This window comes from Nyctibius grandis, chromosome 30, assembly GCF_013368605.1.
Source record: "Nyctibius grandis isolate bNycGra1 chromosome 30, bNycGra1.pri, whole genome shotgun sequence".
Lineage (NCBI taxonomy): Eukaryota > Metazoa > Chordata > Aves > Nyctibiiformes > Nyctibiidae > Nyctibius > Nyctibius grandis.
Window position 1 is genome coordinate 4309163 of NC_090687.1, and position 26317 is coordinate 4335479.

Below are 26317 nucleotides of genomic sequence, written 5' to 3' on the forward strand. Positions count from 1 at the left end.
CTCCTTTGTAGACAAGGGAGACCAGGTTCTCAGTTGCTAGATCCACACATTCTGTATTGTTGAATCGAGTGCTCTGATTTTATTTCTTAAACTCTGTCAGTAATTTCCTAGTGTCACTGTGCAAGTCTTTCTTAGTTTCCAGTCTAGAAGGATTTGCTGATTGCTCGTAATTCTTTGATCACTTCTTCAAATAACTGATCGTAATAATTATAATGTTCTTATTTAATGAGGCAGCACTCCTCTAAGGACTAAGCAAATATTATTTATGGCTCAAGTAATTCAGCTACAGAGAAGTTTAAGTCATCATGTAGTACCTAAGGAAGGGCTGCACTATTTCTAAGATTTCTTGAAAGAAATATGAGTGCTTGCATCCTATAAAATTTGCTTAGTAGATCTGATGCTCCTCAAATTGTGCAACTTTTTGTGCATAAATATGAGGACATTGAATAGATTTTGCTGTGATAGATTCAGTTCTTTACAAATGAATAGTTCCTCAAAGATTTACTGCAAGGTATTTGTTCATATATTCTTCAGTCTGGAATCTTTTATACTTTTCAGCTCAAATGTCCCTTCTTCCTCTGTTCACAAAAAGAACCTGTGTAAAGTTTTTGGGTAGGGTTTTTTCACGGCCTTGGTTCATCTGATTTTTGCTCATAGCCTGTATTGGTTAGGAATAGGATCAAAAAATACCCCTCCCAAATTACAGCCTCTTAACTAAAATACCTATGCCAGCACAAAGCCCTAATAGTGGTACACTTATATGAGTAAGGATTGTCCTTTGGCAAGAAATAACTCATTTTTGTTCAAAACATTGGTTAAACCACACCAGAAAGTTTTGTGCTGTTGACCTAAGTTATAACTTGGGGAAGACTACCGTTCAACCAGCAAAATGAAGATTACTCTTTCTTTGATGATTTTCATGCAAGAATGTTTGAATTAACCTATTGTATAGCTTTGTAGATTGTCCTCTTAAGCCTTAGCTCCCGTATGCGATTGCCATTGCACAAGTGGAGCTAAATTCAAGCTAGCACTTAAAGTGGGCAGGGGTATGGAAAAGTGTGCAAGGAAACGCTTTAAGCACAGTTAATATTTAGAATGCCGAATAAAAATAAAGCTTTAGTAAGGTTAGACGAGTGACTTTATTTATAGAATCATAGCATCGTAGAATTGTTTTGGTTGGAAAGGACCTTTAAGATCATCAAGTCCAGCTGTTAACCTAGCACTGCCAAGTCCACCGCTAAACCATGTCCCTAAGCATTTGTTTGCTTTACTTTTTATTCCACCAGAAAACCTATCTTTGAGATTTCATGAGGGGCCTCAGAAATGATGCTGGGAAGTGCTTTGTCAAAATGGTAGTAGAACATTTGATGTATACTCCAGAGGCCCTGTGTGCCAGCCAACGAAAATGAAAAAATTTGCAAGCATCTCTTCCAAAACCAAACAAGCTAATTATGTTAGCAAACAACACAGTGAGGTCAGCCTCGCTATCCTTGGTCTCTGGAAGCATTACCATCCATGAAATTTTATTTGCTAGTTGTCAGTCCGTGCAGTCTCAACTGGTTCTTCCATACATGATTCATAAGGGCAAAGGTCTGTAAAAGTTTCCACATCATCCTGAACAATTCTGTCTCTTATAATCTGCTACTTCTTCCTCTTGTATTACACCATGCTGCTTTCCTTTGCACCGCACAATTCTCCCATATTACTGTTCATTTCCCTTGCATATTACCCTTATGTTCTTTTTCCTTATTTTATCTGAATTTCTTGGTACATAGAGTGGAAATTGATATATTTCTTTCTTGTAACTGTCTTTGAATCAGAGACTAGCTGAATATGACAAGAATTTATACCAGGGACAGATTTTTTTCATTTCAAATAGGAGTGACCTATGGGAAAAAGGATTTATTGAAAGGTAACGACATTCGCTGCTGGTTCAACACTGAAGGGAGCTAGAGGGTCAGTCAGTTCAGTGAAAGGGGCAAAAAATTTAAAATGGATGGAGTAGATTAAGACCCTACTGTTCAGATATCTATTTTCCACTTGAAACAAGGAAAATTCTAGTAACAGGACTGGGGAAAAAAAAAAGCACAACCAAAAGGGTAGAAGGTGTAATAGTATCTTCAAAACTACTAAATGAAGAGAAAACAAAACGAGGGTGGCAAATCTTACAAGTAATATTCAATTTTTTTCTAGCAACCACGTAAATAATTAATTCATTTAGTTTTATTTTTAAGTGCAACACAATAATAATGAAGATAATTAACTGGAGAAAATGGGTGCTATTCTATAAGGAACTTTCTTGGTCTCTGAATGTGTACACCATTTTATAAATGTAGTATCATGAATAGATACACAGAATTAAATGTAATTCTTAGATTCCAGCACCAGAGATGCCTATTTCCCATTGAGGGTACCCTCCTCAAATTGACAAAGTCCTGTGCTAAACAGCACAAAATGTTGACTTCCTTATGGACAAGGTGTATTTAGAATGGATAAATCTTACTGTTGAATATCTCTAGACTGGGAGCACTGATCATGATGGAGTTATTTTTCTATCACGATTGCATGAATTAATTTGTTTTATGAGGATTTGAGGATGCACCTACTGAAATTTCTGGGATTTATTTATTCTGAAGTCTTATCTGTTTCCTTCTGAAACAGAGAAGTGTTAAAATTTATCATTGCATGTAAGCAACTGCAGTTACTTGAATAAATATATTTTGTAGGATGATTATTAATCATGTAGTATTAATATACCTATATTCTGAATGAGCAGTCAGTGCCACCTACATGATGTTTCTTAACAGCAATACGCATTATTTTTGGCTTAGAGAACCCCCCCCTCCCCTTAGAAAGCTCTTTTTTATTTTGAGCCAAAGCACTTAAACATTTTCATTTACAACACTTTGTTTCACACAGTAGACTTGCTCCATATAGACATTAGTATCACATTTGTTCCAGTAAAATGTATCCTACTGTAAGAAGAAGACCTTTTGTCTTCATGGAGATCCATTATTAGATCTTACACTTGTTCCTGAGAATATCTTAGTTTGTGTTATCCAGTAGCTTAATGTCAAGGAAACTGTTTACTGGTGTTCACAATTACATGTAAATGGAACTATGTTAGCCAGATCCCGAATTATGACATGAGGCATTCTAACTGTTGCTTTATTCAAAGATAATCTAATGACAGAATTTGTTATTCATTTAATGACATTGAAAACTGCTCTCCACGCCCTTCCCCCCCCTCCCCCCCCGGTAATCCTAATGTTTATTAGTGTTGTTAGTTTTATTTTTGTATAATCAAAACATTGGAGAAATTTTCCTACCAAGTATCACTTATTTTGTGTTTAAAACTACATTCACTTTTTTTTCCCTCCAAGCACTGTGAAAACTTACAACTTTGTTTTTCTGGAGGTTAAAGTGATTAGTCAATATAATATTTAGAGTTCTGTCAGTCTTCTATGTGATTACCTTAAGGAACAGAAAATTAGGGGTTTTAAAAACACTTTCAAAAACTGTATTTTGAGACTGATGATAAGATCACTAATAAAAGAACAAGCTTTATATTAATATATTGTTTTAAAAGAGGCATCAGAATCCTGTTTTCCAAAAGCACCTAACTCCCATTTTTCAAAATAATGAAAGCGTAGGGGCTCACCTTCTAGTCTCGTGCAAAAAAAAAAAAAAAAAAAAAAATTATGCGATGGCTTAAAGTGGAACAAAGATTAAATTAGGTCCTGCAGTACCAAAATAAAAATCCGCTGCTATCCAGATATCACCTTGGGCAGCTGAGCAGCTCCATGCATTTTCTGCCTAAGCTTCACTGGGACTTTCAAGTCTTCCTCCGAGGTCTGCTGGATGGTCACTGAGCGTATCTACTGGCTGCGTTCCACCTGCAGCACAGTATTTAAGCGAGTTTTGCTTTAAAAAGACAACGAGAGGAGGAAGTCGCTGTGGTGGGGCTCATCTTGTGTTTAATAACACAGTCATGGGAATAGTCACCCAGCATTACTTTATTTTTCAACATATGCAGATTCAAACACATTTTCTAAGACAAAGCCCTACTTGCCTCCATCTGTTATTCTGCTGCTCCTGTGGACTCCAGGGCCAGAAGAGAAGAAGCAGGAGTTCTTGTCTGTGTGCATAGGTTTGTGTATTATAGAAAAAATCTCTTAGTGTTTTTTAAAATAACTGTTCTTAAGCAAAGGAAGTAGTGTTTTGAAATGTAAAATTAGATTCTCAGTAGATACTAACAGCAGGAAGCATTTGAGATGGGTCAGGTGGGATTTTCAGAATTAGTTGAACTCATGTTCTCTCTAAAGCCAATAATTAAAATTTAAAAAGAAATCCAGAAAACTGCTGATTTTGAAGAATTTCACCAGTAAAAACACACGCAATTACCTGGAATTTTATGGGTTATTTTTTATGTTACATTTTATTAACAGGTTCCTTCTCTTTTGAAATAGATTTTTTTTTTTTTCACCAAAATCAAACTACTAATAAACTGCCAAAAATCTAGAGTGTGAACGTAAAGTCAGCATTGCAACCAGTGAAACACTGGAGAATGCACTAGTTTTTGTAGTGTTCTGTAATTTTCTAAATGTGGCTGAATGTGGTTATGATCTTATTAAATCACTACAATGATAATCTGAATAATTTACTACTGTGAGGTAATTATAAGGGTACATTTTTTTAAAAAATAATTTAGTTTTACCTCTACTTGGAATTGCTTGGAGAATTTAGAAGACATTTCATAGTTCAGTAATTTGAAAAATCATAAAAATTGTTACAATTAAGGAAGTGGTTAATAATGTATGTCTTGTTTAGTTGTATTATGGAAACCAAAGTAATTCCTGTTTTAATTGTAAAAATGTTAAATTTAAGCAGTGGCAGGCAAATTAATGTAGTGATTAATCATGTAATCAGACAGTGGAGCTGGCTTGCTTCTTGACAAGAAGGCCTTTTTTATTATTATTGCAGGATACTGGAATACATGCCTAGTTCGGTGCTGAAATAGCCGTACTGGCTGAACTCAGTGGTCTCTTTTCCTGCCTTTATTTGTTCACATACCGGTAAGTGCAGACACCAGGCGCTTTTGGACTTCAGAATAGAATCCTGCCTAACCTATTTATCATCAACGTGATTCTGTCTGGAGCGCAAGAGTTGCGTAGTTTGGCAGCAGGGTTGCCAAAGATTTGGAGGAGTTGGTAGGGGCCATTGTCCATTTCACCTCCGTAAAGCTGACCAGAAACAAGGGAAGGTGAGCACTGCATTATGCAAAATCTCACTTATTTTCTATTTGATGTAGGGCTGTGCACGTCAGCTTAGGTCATGGTATAGGGGAGACATCGTGTTCAGAAGGGGAGTCACCTTAAGTGTAGAGTTTCCAGTAGGACCAGCACATAATACTGAGCCACCCATTTAATTTGCTTGGAACAGTCGCGAGGCATTTATCTTTACAAGCTCTGTTGGCATGGTCACCGTTGTCCACAGCACAGAAGAAATTAAAAAAGGCTATTTCAGAAAGGCATAGTTCCTCTTTGAATGATAATTTGTCCCAAGAGAGTAAACTGGAGAAAGTAACCATACAGTATCATTGAAACAAAGAAACAACAAGGGAAGGAGGAAAAAGAAGGGAGAAAATACACTACCGTTGCAGAAAGAGTTAAGCGCCATTTTTCTATTTACATGGTTTATTTCACAAGTGTCTGACTCATTGGGCATAACCAGCACAGTTAAATTACAAAATTACTATTTGGTTCTTTTTTTATTGACTACAATTCAAAGCTGCTTCAAGCCTTCCAAATTTAATCCCCCCAGCTCTTTGCCAAGAACATTACCTTTTATTTTCAGCATTAAACTGTGTAAGATGCCCCTAAGGCTACATGTGAGCTCACCCTCCATGATAGGAGCTAACAGAGTGTATCAATTGTTCATGATTTCCTATTCTCCTGTAAATTGGGAGAGGCGGGAGGAGCACTGGAATGCGAATTTTGTACTGTCAGCAGTTCTTTTGCAGGCTCTAGCTCAGGCAGTGCATGTTGAGGTAATTAATTGTGGAATGCTTTCAGCTCTTCACTCTGAGTTCCCATTTAGCAACCTGTCAAAACTGAACTAATAAGCCCATTGCATGTATTTTGATATGCTTACTTTACTTTAACTGGTGGGATACTATTTCTCTTTCCCCTTTTTTGATTCAAATGAAGTTAAGAAACAACCATGAGACAGCGTGTAAGAAAAAGCCTTTTCACAGTGACATGATACAACCTTTCAGTGAAGTTTTACGTTGTTTTGTCTCCTAGCAAATTCATTTGGTTTAAAGTATCAGAGATTTTTATTGAGTGTATTTTGTGAATTTGCTCTCCTTATGCTCCATCTCCTATTCCCAAATGAGGAGTTTTCTAATTAGTTGATTGCATTGCAGGTGTGAAATGATTATAACTGTAATTGCTTAATTGTGGAAATTAGCGGTGAACTTTAATATAAATTTTAACAGGTGACATGTATATTTTGAAAGCCAAATATTAAATCTGTTTTTAATGGAATTAGATTTTTAAATGTCTCAGAATGTTTCCCCTAATGTTGAAAAATCAGTGTTTAACAACAAAAAAATCAAATGAAAATATTTTAAAATCTTTTAATTTCTCTCTATTTCTAAAAGAACCTACAATCTTCAACACACATACCCCCAAAATTTCTTTTGTTTTACTCAATAAATATAGAAGCTATTGTCCAAAATTGCCTACAAGAGAATTATGGACTTTCACTTTTCTAATGTTTTAAAGGATAATTTTCCTGTACATTTTGTTGTTGTGTTGAGTTAAAGATCAGGATGAGAATATGGTTATGAGGAAATACATGTATGTATATATGCAAACAGTTGCATATGTTAGTATTTCTATGCCATAAAATTGTGTGTAGCCTCTGCAGATAGATGTAGTATGTCTGGATGATATCTATCACATATACAGCAATATAGTTTGTTGAAAGCTTCATGGTTGCTCACCAACTTTTTCAATGATAAAATCTGATTGATTCGTTTTCTAAACTGTTCATACTTGCGTAGAGAAAGACCACTGTCGTGTGTAATAAGTCAATGTGTTGTGAAAGTAGTGTAACAGATAACATGCATACACTGACAGTAACTTAGGCCAGTGTACAAATATGCATGTATATATGTACATGTGAGTATACAAGTTTATACATCATCGTTACAATTTAACATGTGAATTAATTCCTGCATGATTCATGTTCAACATGTTTGACGTGTGACATTTGTTTTAAGTTGTGAATGTAGCTGTAATGTTGCAATTGAGAAAGTGGAACTATCTTCTGCTCTGGAAAAACTATATTGGCCATTGGTGATAGATAATGATGGATTTCAAGGTTGTCAGTGTTGCCATATTCTAATATACTTCTCTAGATTTAACTTGACTCCACTTGAGAAATTTGCAGTTTGTCAAACTTATATCTTAGGTATTTGGTTTTTTTCTCCCCACCCCCCCCCCCCATTTTTTATTAGTAACACTGAAGGTTTTATCTTCCCACAAATGAAGTGACCTGTAGAAGCACAGAATTGAAAGGCACTAGGTATTGAATATATTGCAAACACGTATTAGATCTTTACTAAAAATATCCTTCTGCCAATATATTGCAAACATCAATTATGAAGAACCACATTATCCACAAGAAGTGACCTTAGTGACCATCAAGGTTTGCTTTACGTTTGGGGTTTTTTTAATTTATCCCTGACAAAAATCATCTATCTACATTTCCTTGGACTGAATTCAAATTTGTCTTGAGAGCAAATTAATACTGGCAAAAGGTGTTAAAGTTGTCTTAAATTTTGCCTGTCTGTTGATCACACAAAATATTTTAGTATAGGCAATTTGGCAGTAGAAGTTGGACAAATGAGAAAGTCAATTCAGCTTCAGGAGATGCTCATATTCAAATATGAACGGCAAAAGAAAGAGTAAAAGCCAGAAATAGTTTGATTTTATTTTTGCTAGATGAAAAGATGAACTGAGAAAGGAATATTTGCTGGTCTGGAGAAATTAAGAGTGTACCTGAAAACAAGGACAATGATATGGCACTAGAAGCAGGAGTTGCCTAAGAACTGAGGAAACAAAAAGTACTTTAATTTTTGTTTCAAAACATTGCATTAGGAGCATGATTTAGGGATGGCCACTTTCACATTAGCGGAAAGTTAAAGCCTAAGTATGCAAACAGATATAATTGCCTTGCTTGTGCTGTTGATTGATTCATAGGCTGAGCAGGTTCATGGCTAGACTTCCATTTCGTTGGTCAAAATCTGAGGTGAAAGATATTGTTAATCCCTTAAGGTATAGAATTTATGTTATAATGCCTTGCTTTGTTGCTGATGAAATGCTTTTGACAATTTTTTCTTATAGATGCTTCAATTCCTTTTCCATTTCTCCTTCAGTGTATGGAAAGCATGCATTCTGAGTATTAGGCACACATAAATCTGTATTGGTAGAAAAATTAAATACAATAATGTTTCACTGTTACATACGTTTTGAAAATGTGTGACCACCTAGTTTGAAAAATTTTTTTTATTAGAGGTACACAAGCACTTCCCTGTGAAGCAATTAGAAGTTCTTTTGTTCACGCAGTTTAATGTGGCTTTTTTCATTGGCACATTCTTGGGCCTAAGCTGTGAGGTTTTTGTGTTGGTGAAATCTTAATGGTAATATTTGATAATATTCCTGGAATAATACATTAAGGTCTCCTTCCTCTATTTAATAACTTGAAAGTTGGTTGTATATATGTCTAAAGTCTCATATTAATTGCTTCAAGAACAAGACTTTGATGCATGTATGCATTCTCAATTTAAGAATATTCTCATGTATTTACTTTCTACTGTTTTCTTTCCTCTGTCCTAATATCTAGATTTTAAAATGTATAAGTATCAATATGGAAGAGTTTTCTAGTTTTCTACACTTATATTATTCTAGTGACTATGGAAGGAATTACCCATGTTTGTTATAAAACTGACTCTAGTGTCCTCTTTTATTACATTTTGGCTATATATGTTTTAGGGGAGTTAGTTAGTTTGTTTGTTTGGTTTTGGGGATTTTTGTGGGGTTTTTTTTTTAGCAATCTCGTCATTTGCTTCTCATCCTGACAGTACCTTCCCAGTTAACAAAGTGTTGTTTGCTGACTTTCCAAGACCTAATGTGTCTCTGACAATCATTAAGATAAAGGTTAACGGTACAGAAATAACAAGGTAAGTATTTATTACCAGCACAAATTATGATGTTTACAGTTGGTACAGTGTTTCCAAAGAGAATCATAAATAAGTAAAACTCTGAACTCTACGTCTGAGCAATAATCATGGATTTCTTTGTAAATATTGAGATTCAGATTAGAGGTTGATACATGACAGTGTGTGTTCAGTATCTGCATTTGGTGGAGAACTGATAAATTGGCAGTTGATGTGATTATAAAAAAATATATAAATAAGGTTCCCCATAAAAATGGGATTTTATGAAATTCTTAAAAAAAAAAAATAAACACCAAAAACCAAACCAAACCAAACAAACAAACAAAAAAAACCCAAACTCCCAAAGCCTCACTGCAGGGAAAAGCTCCAAAAGTAAAGCAACAGGAGGGAAAAGGAAATGAGATCATCTGATTTAGATGCTGATCTCAGGAGATCTGAGATTATTTTCTAGTTCTGACATAGTTCATGTGTAAGCTGGCGAATCACTTTTTTCACCCAAAGCAGTCGAAGGCTCAAATCTACAATTTGCTTAATATCAGAGAAATTGATATTGCTTTCTGCATGTACTTGCCTTCTAGCTTAGTTTAAGAGAAGCACCCCTTTCTCTGAACAGACCATCAAAATAGTTGGGTGTAATTTTGAGTATTGAATTTCAGATTCCCGAAATACATCGTATGAATAACTTGCATTGTCTTTCAAGACTTCAATAGTTTTGAACTGAAAAAAGGTAAAATGTATTTACCAGAAGAGATGTTGTGATATAATTTACTTAATATTATGAGAAATGCTGCTTGATGATTGGCTACAAAGAAGTGTAGGTAGGTCATTAAATGGTGTTACAGGGTGACACATTTTAACAATATATGAATCTTCAGATTCTTTCAGTCTCCATTTGTGAAGTCTTTAGGAGTGAAACTGCAACCAAAGTGCTGCATCCAATTGTCTCATAGATAATACTTGTCTTTCATTATTTAACAGATAATCACAAGCTGTAAAGTCAGCGTTGTTAACCATATTTCCTGTCATTGCTTTGTTTAATCATTCATTTGTCTTTTCCAATTTTACTTGCAAATTGAAATTGGAGAGACAGTGAGAATTTTTGAGATGAGTCTTTGAAAAAAAAAATACTGAGGAAGGTCTGTGGTTGGTGACTGCCACTTACAAAATGAATCGTTATTCAGTATACACTCAGAAAACACACAGTTACCAGGAAGACTTGCGGAACACCAGCATTCTAGCTAACTCCCAAACTTAAAACTGCTTTGTCTCTCAATTTCATTAAAAAACAGTCCTTTTCTGAAATATTTATCATTGAATAAAGGGTCTCTGAAGTTTGTTGTCGAGCTGTTGAAGCTCTGTCACTGAGCATGATTGACGACTGTTGCGGCTGTTGTTACTCCTTGGCATTGTGCAAGTTGCTATTCGGGCTGACAGACTTCTGGTAGAGTAGTGGCCTGCAGCATGGCTTCACTGCTCACTGGCTTGCTGCATCGTGCAGATATTAATGGAACTAAAGTCGCTGATATGAGCAGTCGTCTCATAGATCTTGATATGTGAAAATACTGTCTAATGACGAGAACTCAGAAGGAAAGGTCTTTTAAGCGCAGGGACTCTCCTTGATAGCTCTCTGGAGCCTAACAAAATAAAATATAGTAAATATTTGCCTCTCGCTAACCTTGTCAAATGAAATATACACTTTGGTAGACCTTGAAAAGTAAAGGAATATGGAGTGCAATTTGTACACTTTTGTTTTCCAGCAGCATTTTTTTTTGCATAATACAGCTGATAGATAAGATTAGTGTTCATTATGATAAATGAATAGCAACTGATGACAGACTTCCTGGTAAAGCCTAATAAATTTTAAGCCATTAGAGTTCCTTTGGCGTATTTCGCAGTTTCCTCTTGCTTCACAAGAATAATAGCTTCCCAGTGCTTGAAAGCTGGGACATGGCCACTTTCTTTTCTTAGTTCAGAGTGGAAGATGGTCTTCTGAACAAATGTAAGCAAAAAGCAAGTAGATGTAGGTGAAATCGTACCTCTGATAGTGTGAACTGTGAGAAAATAGTGTGCAAATAGTTGGTGTATAAGACGAAAATTTGTAAGCTGATGCCACTGAGGTTACCTTGTGCATCTCTGTGATCATTTGTTTATAACAGTTTAAGAATTAGTAAGGTTGGAATACTTTTTTCCAAAGTTACTACATGATGCGCAGATTTTCATTGCCTGTTGTACATAGTTTACTGCAGTCAACTCTTGATTATCCGGAACAATACTGGGAAGGCCAGAGATGATATAGAGGAAGCAGTCATGGCAGTACCTCTTGATTTCTGTATCTTAGGTTTACAGTGCATTTCTCTTCTGAATAGTATTTCTGTAGAACTCTACTTTCTTATTCCATTCTTATGCTTTTACAGGTTTGGGGTTTTTTTGCCTTTCTTCATCACATGCGTCTGCATATTCAGAGTTATCCACTATCACTTTGCTAACAAAGCAATTCATTTTAAATAACTGGAAAAAAATTGTTGAACAAGGACAGTGGTCTGATGACCCTCTTGTGATGTGAATCCCTGATCAACAATATTGTGCATAGCTGGATGACTAGGAATTATGGTTTTGATCTGAATCAGACCCAATGAAGCAGCTATGTTTTTACCAGGTTAAATAGGAACCTTGATATTGATTCATGCCGGCTTTATGCTCTTATTTCAGCTTTATGCTCGCTTTGAACAGAGAATACATGACAAAGCGTAAATGTATAGTGGTACGGATAGACAGTACCTCAGCTGGCATATAGCCCATTAATGAAACGTACATTTGAACAAATCTGAAGCAGAACAGGTTCATACAAAATCAGTACTTTTCATCTTGTGGTCATTGTGGTGCTGATCTGGTACAAGGAGACCTTATGGTAGATACAGTACTGCCACACCACAGCCGTGGAATCTGGGGATCGATTGGGTTTTAGACTTGTTAAGGTATGGGGAAGAGAAATAGCAAAAATAGAAAAGATGAGGGAACACTGCAAGGATAAGTAGATAGACATAAGATTAAGGACCAGAGGAAAAAAAAAAGTGTAAGAAAATTTCCTGGCTTAAGTGTTGGCAGGGCAGAAAATGACTTAGAGAACAGCCGAAGCTGTTACCTTCTGTGTTTCAAGAAACAAGACTGCCTGCATGCCTTGTAAATGGGGGAACAAAAAAGAAATAATCTCTAAAGATGGGACTCGGTTAGACCCTAAATTTATCAAAAAGAAATTGTATTAGTTTAATACACAGGTATAATTTAAAATAAAAAATAATCATCTTGCTTGATTTTGTTACTGCCATGTATGCTGCAATAATCTAATCTTGTATAACACAAATATTCCAGAAGGGCATCACACTTTTATTTGAAAATATAAAAAGCAGATAATCCACCATTTTTCCTTAAAACTTAATTCAATACTTAATTGTTCATATTGCTAGATTTTTATTTCATCTGGTTTACAGATTCTTTCTGTGGTCTAGTTACTTGCATAAGAGCAAGCCAATTCAAGGAAATAATTCTGTACTTGTGTATCTGAGAGTTTAGTTGAAGAAATGAGGTAACACGAGGGATGAAATCCAGTTTAGGAAAAAAATCTTTACTCCAATCACTGATAGGCAAAAAGGAGAAGAATCCAATTTGACTTTGATAACCCAGGTTGAGATTGAGCTTGAAGTTAAAAAAAAAACAACTTGTGACTTGCAAACACTTTTGGTAAAGAAATCTTTGAGAGAAAATAAATATGATAACCCAGGATACCAGGGGTATGATTCTGATTTTACAGAATCATTTTTTGAGTTGAACCAAGTTATAATATGATCTGGTGTGAAATAATTTTGAGGTATTGCCATTTTAAATTCATATTTAGTAAGAGGATCGTTCTGCATCCATCAGTTTTCTGTGATATTTGGAGGTGGCCAGAACTTCGGCAGGATTTTCCGATTTCAGATAACGTACCCAACTTAAAACACCTTCTAAGCTAAGCACAGTAAGCAGCTTGTAGTTCAGAATTTAGAATTATATTTAAACATGGCTTATGCTGAAAATTATGCAGCTTTAAGCCTGTATCCATATGCCCATAAGATAAATAAGACTTAAGCATGTGTTTCAGAGTTTTACTTAACTGCTGAAGTACTTTTCCTCAGTGGGTTTCTTTACCTGGCTCAAGCCCTTCATGCCTTGAAGTGCTCATTAGCTGCGTATTGATTCTGTTAAGAGACTGCAGTCTTCCTGGGCTTATCCAAACAGGGATGAAATCACACCTGACAGTTCCCTTCTCCGTGTTATTGGATGCTGGCTGCTTGTGCCATTGACAGAGCTGTTATTTGAAGAGAAATAAAGTAAATGCTAAGCTTGCATTTGTAGGCTGTGATATGGTTAGAAGTCACCTTTGTCATGAGAACAGCTTCATTTCTCTGGTTGTATTGTGACTTTAGAGCAAAGGTGTCAAAGGCTCTTCAACAAACCCTTTTCTGTGTTTTTGTTGGAATCATGCCTTTTCAGTCTTGGCCTGAAATTAATAATTTAAGAAAAATATGCAATTAAACCTATTTATTCCATTCTTGGATTTTGTAATCCTTAAGCAAAGACCAGTTGTGCTACTTTGAGTGTTTCAGATGTACAGTTTCTACAAGATGGGTTTATATTAAAAGGTCATAAACACATTTAATTTTACTGGTGTAAAACTCTAGATCTGTGTATCTTCTCAGAGAAATGCATGTTCTGCTTTTGAAAAGTCTGAACACAACCGGTATAATGATAAGTATATAAAGTTTTAAATCATTTTGGAATTCACAGGCAATAAAAATAACTTTTGACAGATTAGATTTACATACCTAGTAATTTTTAATAAAATAAGAACATAAAATAAATCTGTTAGTAAATGATTTTATCTTCGTAGTAAAAGTATTTGAAAATATTGAATAAGTTATTCAAGATCAAATTCTTTTAATATTACTGAGAAGAATAACCTACCCAAACAGATAGGTTTCATTTGCAGTAAAGTTTATCTGAGAAATCTTTGTAATCTTAGAATACAGTTTTGAATTTTTAATCCACAATCTGTACATATGGGTAGGAGCAATCATCACTCAAGCATTTTTAGATGATGAGGGTTGTGTTAAAAATCTAACAAGAAGATTCTTTGAATTTGTTCTTTCTTTTATCAGAGAAAGTGGGGGAAAGATTAAGGTAAAAAAGGAATGTGTTAAGACGTCAGTAAACTTAGATCTGCTGTTAGATCAAATCCCTGAATTCTTGCATCAAGATCCTCTGGGGCATTAACCACATGTAGGTGGGAGATCAGATTAACTTCAAATACTCATACTCAGTTGAGTGAAACACTCTGTAACATAGACTCACCATAAAGCTTCATTAAAACATTTCTGGAAAAATAAATGGATGAAATGACAAAAACTTTTTTTAATGTTCCTTAACTAGAATTACATATTACTTAATCTCCTTCAGAATTATTTTTCTAACCTGTAGAAATTATTTATTTGTTGTCGTTATTCCGTATTTGTTTATGGTATTCTTTCCATATACAAATGTCAACTTCTAGCTCAGAGGTTCTGAAAACAGGTAAATAATATTCCTGGTAATTCACATCTAGAAATTGCATTCCAAGCTGTGAACACAGTACTAACCCCTGTTTTATGAACATAAGAAAACCTCTTATCACATCGAATCAGAACTTATCTCATGCTAACAGATGGGGAAATCCTTGCCATACTTTTATATCAGGAATTCACTAGAATATTATTACATACTCAAAAAGCTATCTTCAAATATTAGGGGGGAGCATTATTTTTGTTAGGGATTTCACAAGATGAGAGGGTGTTTTTTTTGTTAGGATACCTGCTTTCATTATGCTTTTACGGTGAAGAAGTGAATTTGTGTACAGACAGAAAAGATACTTTTTCCCCAGGAGTGTTAGAGGAAAATTATCTAAAATTAGATTCCTTCAATGCTGATTTTTTGTTTGTTTTTCTTCACTTAAAAAGAGAGCATTTTAGGAATAAAAAAAGTCACGCTCAAACATTTATCAAAGATATAGAACTTATTGGCATTTTTTCTACAGGATCTTTCTCAGACCATTTGAAGTTAGGATCTGCGTGTTTCTTTTATCATTGTTAGTTTTATGACTCTCCTATTATATGCAAAATCAATATTCACACATAAGACAACTGCATACATGTAACAGAATTTATTTAGCATGCAGGTACAGGCCCAGCTCTCAAGCCTGTCAAGGTCCCTCTGGACGGCATCCCTTCCCTCCAGCATGTCGACCGCACCACACAGCTTGGTGTATCTGGGTATATTTTTAAATATCTTTATCTGTGTATATTTTTAAATTCTCTGAAATGTAAAACTCTTGGTAGATTATATGGTGAAGATGAATCACCCTTGAATCGTATATATCATGTACTACATCTTTTATCTAACTTGAAACAATGAATGTAATGTTGGCTGTGACAGTCATATTTTTACCTTCACATATCAGTAACAAGTCTCATAATGTAGAGTTTTAAAAAGGAAGAAAAAGAAATTGTGTGAATATTATTATGGGAGTTTTTATACAGCACAGTTTAATTATTTGGTTCAGTAATGTTCAATAATTATTTTAACGTGGAAAGCCCTCACAATCCCGTCCCTTCAAAAACTAAATAGTTTCATTACCAGTAACTAATTTACAAGGCAATTTCAAAATCTCATGACTCCTTGTCTGTCTGAGATTTACAGTCTCTAATAAAAGGCCCTGGCTAGGAGATATGAATTAACAGCTCATTAAAATGAGAGCACATATTCAGTATCTTCATTTTCTGCCCTCTCTCTCACTACTGGCTAACAGCCCTGTCTACTCATTCACCTGCGAAGGGAGACAGTGGTGTGATTCCAAAACACTGCTGTCATCTCATGGAAAAGTGGTTTGGAGTACAGCCCCATGGCAGGGTTTGGTTTGTTCTTTAATGTCCTGAAATAGTTTATATTCCAAAACACTTTTCCATGTGGACAAAACTCATATTTCTGTTTGATGTGCCTCAGGGGCTGAGGACAAAATCTTTCTCCTGCTTGAATGTGAGCTACTTCAAGATTTTTTGATCCTAGGAAGATGAATATGTGTTTTTTCCCCAGAGACTGGTTCTGGCCTTTGGGCTTTAATGTATTTCTTCCTTAAGAGACTGAATACTCTTTTTGGAGACCCAGAATCTGTTTCTGGCTTCAGGTGTAACTTTATTTATAAAATTAATTCTTTCATCCTTTAAAACGGATCTAAAATCAAATTTCTGACTACTTCAACAGCAATCGTTTTGTAACTTAAAAAATGGAAATAGTAACCCTGGTATTTTTACTCTGTTCCAATGTTCAAGTAATACATTTTGTCCACCTCTGCAACTTTGTCTGCAGTTTTAACCAGACATTTAGTTATGCTCCTCTTAGCAAAACTGCAGTAATATTGTGACCTTTAATCCCTTTTGAATCCCAGAATCTTCTACCTTATTATGCTTCACTTCAAAAAGAAAAAAAAAAAGTTTAAAAACCCCCTAGTTTGATCTTTTAAGATATTCGTCAGTTCTCAATGATTCCAATTTTCTATTTCATTTGCCTTTGGGAGAATATCTCCCATGGTAATATCTTCAAACGTGTAACAGACTAAGATCTTCATTGTACTTTAGTGTGTGTATTGAAAACTGTCTGAACAGCGGGACCTGGGGGATGGCGATGAGTGGACAGCAGCTTTGCAGCAAAGGCCCTGGGGGTCCTGATGGACACCAAGTTGAACATGAGCCAGCAATGTGCCCTTGCCACATAGAAGGCTAATGATGTCCTGGGCTGCATTAGGACAAGCATTGCCAGCAGGTCGAGGGAGGTGATCCTTTCTGTTTACTCAGCACTGGTGAGACCACAGCTGGAGAACTGTGTCCAGTTCTTATCAGAATTTCTAAGACTGGTAACACTGAAGGAGATAATTTATTGAAACAAAATATGGAATTAACAGAACTGTAACCATAGGGGACTTCTCTTCTGCTCTGCCTGTTCCACCAACACTTTAAAGATGCTCTCTTACCCCTCCCTAGTATGTGTGTACATCTGTGAACACACAGACTTGCCAAAAAATTGCTCAGTTCACATGTTTTAAATCAAATAGAATCAAAGCTGTTTATTGATTTAACAAAACATAATTAACTGACAATCAGTGAACTATACATTCGGGATCAATATCACTAATACAACAGAGAAGGCAGAACACTAGTCACTTACAAAACATTAATAAACACCTACAACTTTTTAAACACCCTTCTATAAATAATGTCAGAAAATTCCATGCACCCCTTACACACGCACACCTTCACCATTGCACACACCCGGCCTCTCAAAGCTGAGGGTGTTACAAGCATCCCCTCAGAGGGCTGGTTCCTCTCCTGTGGGAGGTGGTGGGCTCTAGCTTTGTGTGCACCCATGTTGCTTCCTACACCCTGTGACCCACATGCCATGCCAAAGTGCCACCCCCGCTCGGCTGTGCACCCCTGCAAGGCAGGTCTCTCCCAGCAGCGCTCTGCACTGTCAGCCCGGCAGCTGGAGTGCAGCCCTTTTCATGCTGCTTACATCCTTCTTTTCAAGTTGACTCCCTTGTTTCTCTAAAATCTTCTGTTAATCCCTTGGTTACTGTTTATACGGCAGATGGTGGCTTTAACCAAACTTCGTAATTGTTGAGTTCCTCTTTAGTGATACCGGTTCTGGGCAAAGACCCTCTCAGACACTTCTGGCTGACCTATTCACATACACTGATGACACAATCCCGTCCTATCCGTGGATGGTACCTGGGCCATATACCCCAAAGAGGTCATGTGAGTCCCTGCCCACACACGTACACACTTTGTATCTTAACTTACAGTTACGTCTCAACTGAAGAGCAGCTGCACTAACTCAACCCACTATCCGTTATGATGAATTGAAAGACACTTGCACAGCGACACAAATCAACTGAAAAAACACACTACTGGAGGGATAATGGGGGTTTTTTGCTACTCAAATAGCTCTTTGCTATTGACATTACCATATGCAAGTGAGAACAATGACAGCCCAGTTTCCTTTGTTTTCAGGAGGGGGAATTTGTGAGCGCGCTTGGTGATTTGTTCTTGCTACTATTCAGTAAATTGTCATATTTACACAGAGATATCCCAAGTATCTGGAACAATAATAATAAAAAAGTGCCAGCTCTCTGTACGTGCTAATGGAAGATGACTTTTAACTTGTTTGTGCACACTAACAAAACATCAAATATCTTCATCCCCTCAGACTGACCAAAAGATGAATTTCAAACCCATAATGGCATTAAAATGCATCAGAAATGAAAACAACATAAGGATTCATCATAGGTCAGAAAACAAAAGTGCTTTTAAACTATCAAGAGCGCTGTATATGCTATTCTAATTTTTTTCCACTTCAAGTTTCTGAAATATTTATTAAGGAATAATCTGTAGAATAATGAATATTGCTTTCCTATAGAAGTACGGAGTGCATGCTATATTTCTGCTATAGTATCTTATTAAATATGGATGTTGTGAGTTTCTAGTCGCTTTGGGGCCAGCTACAGACTTCTCTGTCTTTTAGCAAACAATGCTAGTTCAGTTAAGGTGAAAAAACAAGGCCATTAGTTCAGTGATGGCTTCTCAAAACTAAAAAAAAAAAAAATCTTTTCTATGTTTTGATGGTTTGGAGGTATTAGAAAGCTCCATATCCAATAGGGTATTTAAGCATTTTAATATTTCATATATTCCACAGATATAGTGCATCTCACTGTCCAAATAAAAGACAGATTTAATGTTTGAAAATATTAAATGTTTAAGCATTTGTCTTGTGCTACTCTCAATAATTAAGCCTATTATTCCTTAATACATAAAAAATAAAATTCAAGAATGGTAAAAGAAAGCACCTAGGATGTGTTCAGATAGTATAAAAGTAAAGTTAGTGGGCATTACTAAATTTCTGACTACGAAATTGTAGGAGTAGCTACTTCAAAATAAGAGAAAAAAGTGAGTGTTTGTTGTCTGTCTCAGTATTTCTGTCTTTCTCATGTCCTCTGAATGACACACATTCTTCTCCAAGAAGGGAAACTGTGAAGTAACCCAAAATAAATAGAAATGCTTTAGAAGAAGTGGTTTTATGCTGCTGCTATTGATCATCTGACAAGCCACACCTGTTTATTATTTTAATTCACTCTAAGGTTTCTAGGTTGCCAGTTGGCAATAATAAGGTCATTTAAAGTCATAAATGGAATACCTAAAAAAGCGAATGGTCCCCAGGATGACTGGACAGTTGGAAGTTGGATCAGGTGATGCAGAAACAGTGTCAGTAGCTCTAGCTCCCAAAGAAGGCTTGGCCACATCCCGCTGTGTGGTCGGCTGCATACGCAAAAACCTGGTATTCGGTCTGTAGCTGGGGAAAATCCTGTGTATTGCAGCGTAAATTAGGGAATGCTTTTATTTTGAAAGAAATATTGTATGAATAAAACAAATGGTTCTTGGGAATGCAGTTGTCTGTCTGTGCCAGGTATGTGACACGTTTTGTTCTACCTCGTCACTGGCTGGTACAAAGCTCTCTCCCCTTCCAAGCCACGTGGAAGCATGGGCCAGTTGTTGACATGCATAAAGTGACCCTTTAGTGGGATTATTGTTACTTTGAGGGAGGAAATCACAAGATCTGTGAGCGTGCAGTATTTTTGCTCTGTCTTCCCAAGATTATTTTCCTAGCCAAGCCCCTCCACTGCTTGTACTCCTGCCTGAAAGAGTGTCAGGATTTTCCAGGCTGGAGACGGTTACCTCTGCAGCGCTTTTAGGATCTTTAGCTGAACTAATTCTCACTTAGTTGCACTTGGTAGCCTTGAATATCACATTCAGGTTTCGGAAGGGTTAGTCTGTATATTGAAGTATTGCTGCCCTGTGCTGCTGCCTGGCCAGCAAGTTTTCTGGAATCTCTTTGCCATTTGGATAATCCTATTTATGATTTTAAAACTGAGGGGTAGCAGTCAAGTTAATTATTTCCTTATTTTAATAGTCTGGAGTGGTTTTTTTTTAATTCTTAAACTTGCCGTCAAAACAAGTGCTGCTAAATGCTAATTGCATGTCTAAAAATGAATGTAAAATTAAGAACTTAGGATAAATCAAGTGATTTAAGTTCAATTTAGTGTTTTCCAAAATAGAGGGGTGCAAAAGACTAGGAGATTCTTTTGCTAGCCTCAGTGTTAGCGTTCTGAAGAAGGATGATTGAACTCCAGTTCTGCCCTTTGTCCGCTATCGGGCGTGTAGGAGAATACACCCCATCTTTAGAGGCTGTCACAGCTCCACTCCCTTAGCACACTGTCTAATAATTCTTGCTAGGACAGGCGGAAAGTGCCCTCAGTGGTTTCTGGGAACCAAAATATTTGCGCAGACATGTCAGGAAGGTCTGTCTCCCCAAAGTCACAGCTGTAGCTCTCAGTTCATTGGTAGTAAAATGACAAAAATAGATATTGTTTATTTGGGTTTTTTTAAATTACTTCTTGGATACACTGGGCCTGGGTTTTCTGACATTTGAAAATGTCACTTCTATTTATGATATAAGATTTTCATCATAATACATTTTGTTTTCTAAATTATAAACAGCTAAAAGAAGTCACCAATATATTACCTGGTATTTTTAAATTAACAGAACAGGCTTATAGAAAACCTTATTAATGATGTAATTGATATGAGTAGATGCAATATCTATCAAACAGATCTTTACTGCAGAGATGGGGATTTTGCTGTTTGTATTAAAGGTTCATTTCAGATCTGTTTCAAGGTATTTTTAACCGCATAGTTTTATATTGCTAAATTGGGGAAACAATTTTAATATCTTTTTTTTTTCCCCGAATGCAGGTGTCTGGCACTTTGGAAAATCTGAATTAATGGTCCTGATTTATCTATGTATACTGTAGGAACATTGTAATTTAAAGCTGAGTATGTTAAATCACTGTGTTGTTCTTGTGATAAATGCAGTTAAAGGGTATACTTCTGTCAGTGCAAAATCTTCACTTAGTGTTATTATTCAAGGCACTCTTTGAATTGCCTTCATAAATATCTAGCTGTAAGAATTCCAGCATCTAAGTGTGATATATAGGTAAGGATAGCTTCTGAAAATGGCTTGTAGCCGATATCTAAACTTTGCTATAAATAATTCTCTGAACTGCATTTTTCTGCACAATATTTACAGCACTAACTGGGAAATTCTGCATTTACTACATATTTAAAAAAAACTGGTAGTCTGTCCTCTGGTTTCTATAAGCTGAGTCTTAGAATGCAATGCATGATAAGAAGCAAACATCAGTTGTAATAGATTCTGACATCTTTTGACATGGTTACAGGAAATCCAAATTATAAGTGGGATCAATCTATTTTTTTGTGGTCTTGAAAGAATCAAATTCAATTGTGTAATGTTATTTCATTAGGCTTCCTTTTCTGTTTTCAAATAATGGTTATTTTCATATTTCCGTTCAATTTCTCTTTCTTATGAAACAGTTTTGTCTCCATGCAGTTTCCATTTTTGCTGCTTATTTCTAGTGTAAAGTGTAGAGAATATCTTACTGCTTCATTTGTCCATGTAAACAAGTAAATTTCTTCTGGTAAATGTCTATCTAATACGAGCAAATTACTTATTTGTCTTATCCTAATTATTACAGCAAGAAATAGACACAAATACATAAGAGAAAGAAGTGTTGTGTTACCATCACCCACACCATACTCTGTTTAGTTCCAAAGTAGTACTTTGTCATAGCTCTCTTTGTCTTTGACTTGGACTAACACTTTATGGTGACTGCCACTTGTGATGATACACATGCAAACATCTATAAAGAAGCAAGATTGTTTTGTATTATGATTTGAATAGAACGGCAGTGTAGATGTTATGCTCCTAGAGAAAAAAAAGACATCATACTGATGTCTAAATATTCAGAAGTCTCTCTGAAGAGGAAAGAGCTTGTGGTTGTCCTCTCTTGCTTATTGAGATTTTATTCATTTTTTTCTTCACTGAGTTGCTATAAATCTGTTGAGATTAAGGTGTAATTAATCTTATTTCTGGATGAATTGAAAAGCTATTTTTCAAATTTTAGCTGTGGAGGCATAGTGAAACAGCATATCAACATCTCATTGGTTGTGTCTTAAAAATATCAGTGTTATGGAGAAGACAGGAGAAGCAAGGCTGTATCAAATTGGACTTACCTTTAGGAGGGCGCATATATGATCTACTGAGGCTTCCAGGTATTTAACTCTAGTCCACCTCCATTTCCTGGTACCTGCTCCTTATTGCTGGGAAAATTGTCATTCACTCTTTTGCTGCAAAAGCCTCCAAGAGCAAACCTGTCTCTCAGAGAATCTTGTTGACTAGGCTTGGAATGCAGAAAATGTCTGGAAACTGAGGTACATCGTTAAGATATTTCTACACCTGTATTAAAGGATTGTTGTCTGCTAACAATTGAACCTTCTAATATATGTTCAAAGGGGATATATAGCAAAAAAACCCCATGTTATATAAGGGAAGATAAGGAGTGATACCAGGGCAGTCTACTTTTGGCAGGTGCATGTATCAGGATGAGAAATTTGCTCCCACTTCCCAAACTATGAATGAAGCCAAGCACATGGGAATAAGGTGAATATTCAAAAAAGGGAGAGCTGTCAATCACTTTTCTCATTGGACTACAACACTTTTTGCCTTCTTGGAAGGATCACAGGGGAGCCGCTCAAATGAGTAAAATATGATTCAGTCAACCCTGTGAGCAGTGATATGTAAGCGTCAGGAGGCTCACAGGCTTGTTCCAGTTATATATTCAAAAGTTTTAATGCTTGTCTTAAAGTTACCATAAGCATACATGTGGAGAAAGTGTGCCAAGTGATTTCCATGTATCTGATTCAGTTAATCAGACCTGAACTTAGATGTTTGCCACAGATGTCTGTTATCCCTGCCCATTCCAAATGCTGAGGAACAGATGTAACAAGTGAGAGTGCTCATTTTGACAAGATGGTTTTCCTGGTTTTGTGGGGATAAAATTTATAGAATCACTTTTCTGTTCCATGTTGTTTCAGTGTGTGGCCAGCTGTGGGATGGTGATCAGGGCCATCAGCAGAAAGCCAGGGCAGCTGCCCCAGGCTGCCCACAGGTGTGTTCTATAACACTAACATCACCTTCACTATAAATGCGAAAGCTGCTGGGGGTGGGGGCTCTTTGCTCTCTTCTCGAAGGTTACTATCCCTGGAGGGACTTGCCACCACTCTATGAGCTAAGTATGGTTTTGTGTCTTTTGTATTAGTATTGATATTGGGTTTCTGATTTTATTAAATCTCTTCAAATTTCAACCCACAGTTGTCCCTCCTTTTCCCAATTTCCTTTGTTGGCTGGGGAGGGGAAACTGGGTGATAGAACAACTGGTTATTGTTTACTCCTGGGTACAGGCTAAATGGAGACAAGTGGGAAAAAAAAAAAAAGATAAAAATACAAAGAAAGAGAAAAAGGAGAATGAGAAGTTTTCAGCTGAAAACAAAATTGCCTGTGGATTTCAATACTCTCTTCAGCTGGATTTTAGCTTTGAAAAATATTTAAAGTTTTGTAAAACTTAGTTTAAGAATGCTCAGAACAACTGAGCAGAACTCTGTGTACAGGCATGTGTTTTGTATTAGATGAGCAGTCTTTTTTCCCCTTTTGATTCAGTCTCCTAGACACTGTTAGTGACCTCAGACCTAAAAACCTAAGACCCTGCAAAGATGATGCCCAAACTGCGATGTTTTACCACTGGTTTTGGCTTTAAGGAGGAGAGTGCAGGACTGTCTGCACTAGAAATGCTTTTGAATGCTTTTGCAGAAGCGAAGCTACTATTTAGAATGAGGAATATCAACAAGTCTTTGAAAAGAGAGAGAAAGGAAAAATGCATATAGCTTTCTATAATATAAAAATGTGGAGAGAAGGGGGAGAAAAGGGCATTAAAGTGTAGAATCTGAATTTTCTATAAAATGACGCTAAGTGTTCAGAAGAAAAACCTTTAGTAAATATTGGAGCGAGTAGAAATAATTCCCTTCCAATACTTAATTTCATGTGTTTTTTAAATACCCACTGAGATGTGGCAGGGATGACAAGAGTGGAGAAGACAGATTAAATGCTATTATGGCCTGTTGATGTTACCTTTGTTATGGTGATGTCCCGAGATCAAACATGAGCTTGGAGTTCCCTGTGATTATTACAGCTTGTTGTCGTAGGAACAGTGAAAGAGTTAACGAGCCAGCTCTTGTAAAGTGACCATTTATTTAGAACATTTATTTAGAAGAAAAATGCGTGGTATAAGGAGAGTAACTTTTCACAGTGGCTCCTAGTGCCATCTAAAGTATGAAATGTTGCCATTTAGTTTTTATGAAACTGTGAAAACGACTTTGTCCAAATTCCTGGTGGTACAAATTGGTGTTTCTGTACTTAAAGTGATAGCAGTTTTAGCAGATAGCAAATTGGGTGGAAATCTGATTCATTTGTCTGCATGGTACCTCTTATACTCACGTTAATAACTGTTATAACACAGTTATTACTCAGTTCTTTTCCCCTTGCTAAAGTAAAACAAAAGTAGTCTGTCTTATTTGTTCTATTTTGCAGAGTGAGTATTGTCCATAAAAGTGTTGTTAGGTTGTCAGCGTTTTGAAATGAAGTTCTCTATCCAAACTAAAAGATGGCCTATATAAAAGTACAAGTCTGTCTGATATTGTTTAGTTCATGAAGTCCTGTGTTCTGCAGTCCTAAGGTTCGTAGGTTTTTGGGCGGACTGTTGAGACTACTAGTACAAAAACATTTGCAAAACATTGTACACACAGATGAATACATAAAATTAACACTAGTGATACCAGATAGCATGCTGTAATAGAAACTAGACTATTTCCAAGTCAAACAAACTTCCAAAGAGTCGTTTTGTACTAGCAAATTTTTATTCTTTTGATTTGGATCAGTTTCATGCTGTACCACCTCAGACTGAAGTTCTTCAAATGTTCTGTTACCACCTCTGCTGTGGGTAAGTTGGGACATAAAGATATACCCTGAAGCGTAGGGAACCCTTCAGCATCAGGGAACTGTGTGGGCAGAGTAGTTCTGGCATCCATTATACTGGGGAAGAGTTTACACTCTCTGTGGTTCTGAGTTTGACTGATTTTCTTCTGTAATGCAATGTTTCTTGTAATTTAATGAAAAAGAAGTAAAACTTTGTTTTCTTAGGAATCTTGTTCAGGTATTTAAGTACCAGTGATGCAGAATTGTTATTTTGTTTGTTTTAAATGAGAATCGTAAGATATGATTATTTTAATGGTGATTAGTGATTTTTAGCATCCTGCCCCATTTTGTCTTGTCTGTCTGCAGGCTACCATACTTTTACATTTCTTCATAGAAAAGACTAGTAAATTCATTACATTTACTCACTGGATTGAAAATTTTTTTTTTAAAAAAACCCCACTCATAAAAAAAAAAAACAACCCCCAAAAACAAATGCCAGGCGAAACAGCTCATCTTTTTCTATTAGTCAAAAAAAGTACACTGTAAGTACTGCTGTGAAACTTTGAGTTGAATTATGAGTACTTATTCTGATTCCATGTTGGGTTTGAACATAAAAAAATTAGAGGAGTTAATTTTGTGAGAAGTTTCATCTAGATTAGGCTTTACCTTGAACTCCCACTTTCATATTCCCTGGGACAACAGAACAATAATTTGCTGTATAAACAGCAGCAGTAGGGACTAAGTCTCTCTGGATACCCCCATCTGGCAGAGGAAATCTGGTTGTTAGCATATCAGAAGACTTGGTGAATTTCTTCAGTTTCTATACAGAATTAAATTAATAGAACTTTGTAAAACTTTCTACTGTTTCTATTTTTTTTTTTTTTACTAAAATTAGGAATCCGATAGCATTTATTGGAGACAGTGTTATTTTTGCTTTTAAAATTGAGAGGGAAATCTCTAGCCTCCTTTCCTTTGTGTACAGAATATTTAATTTCTTAAAAGCAAAATCCCCAG

The 26317-nt window shown here is 36.0% G+C and overlaps 1 protein-coding gene across 25 annotated transcripts in view; it reads left to right on the forward strand.

Annotated features, from left to right (window-relative positions):
* RBFOX1 (RNA binding fox-1 homolog 1) overlaps positions 1-26317 on the forward strand; it is an 853949-nt gene that overhangs the window by 372173 nt on the left and 455459 nt on the right. The window contains exon 3 of one of the 25 annotated variants that reach the window (XM_068420339.1): positions 4984-5075. The exons of the other annotated variants lie outside the window; for them this stretch is intronic. The gene's annotated coding sequence lies outside the window, so the exon portion shown is untranslated. The remainder of the gene's footprint in view (positions 1-4983; positions 5076-26317) is intronic. 25 annotated transcript variants of the gene reach the window in all.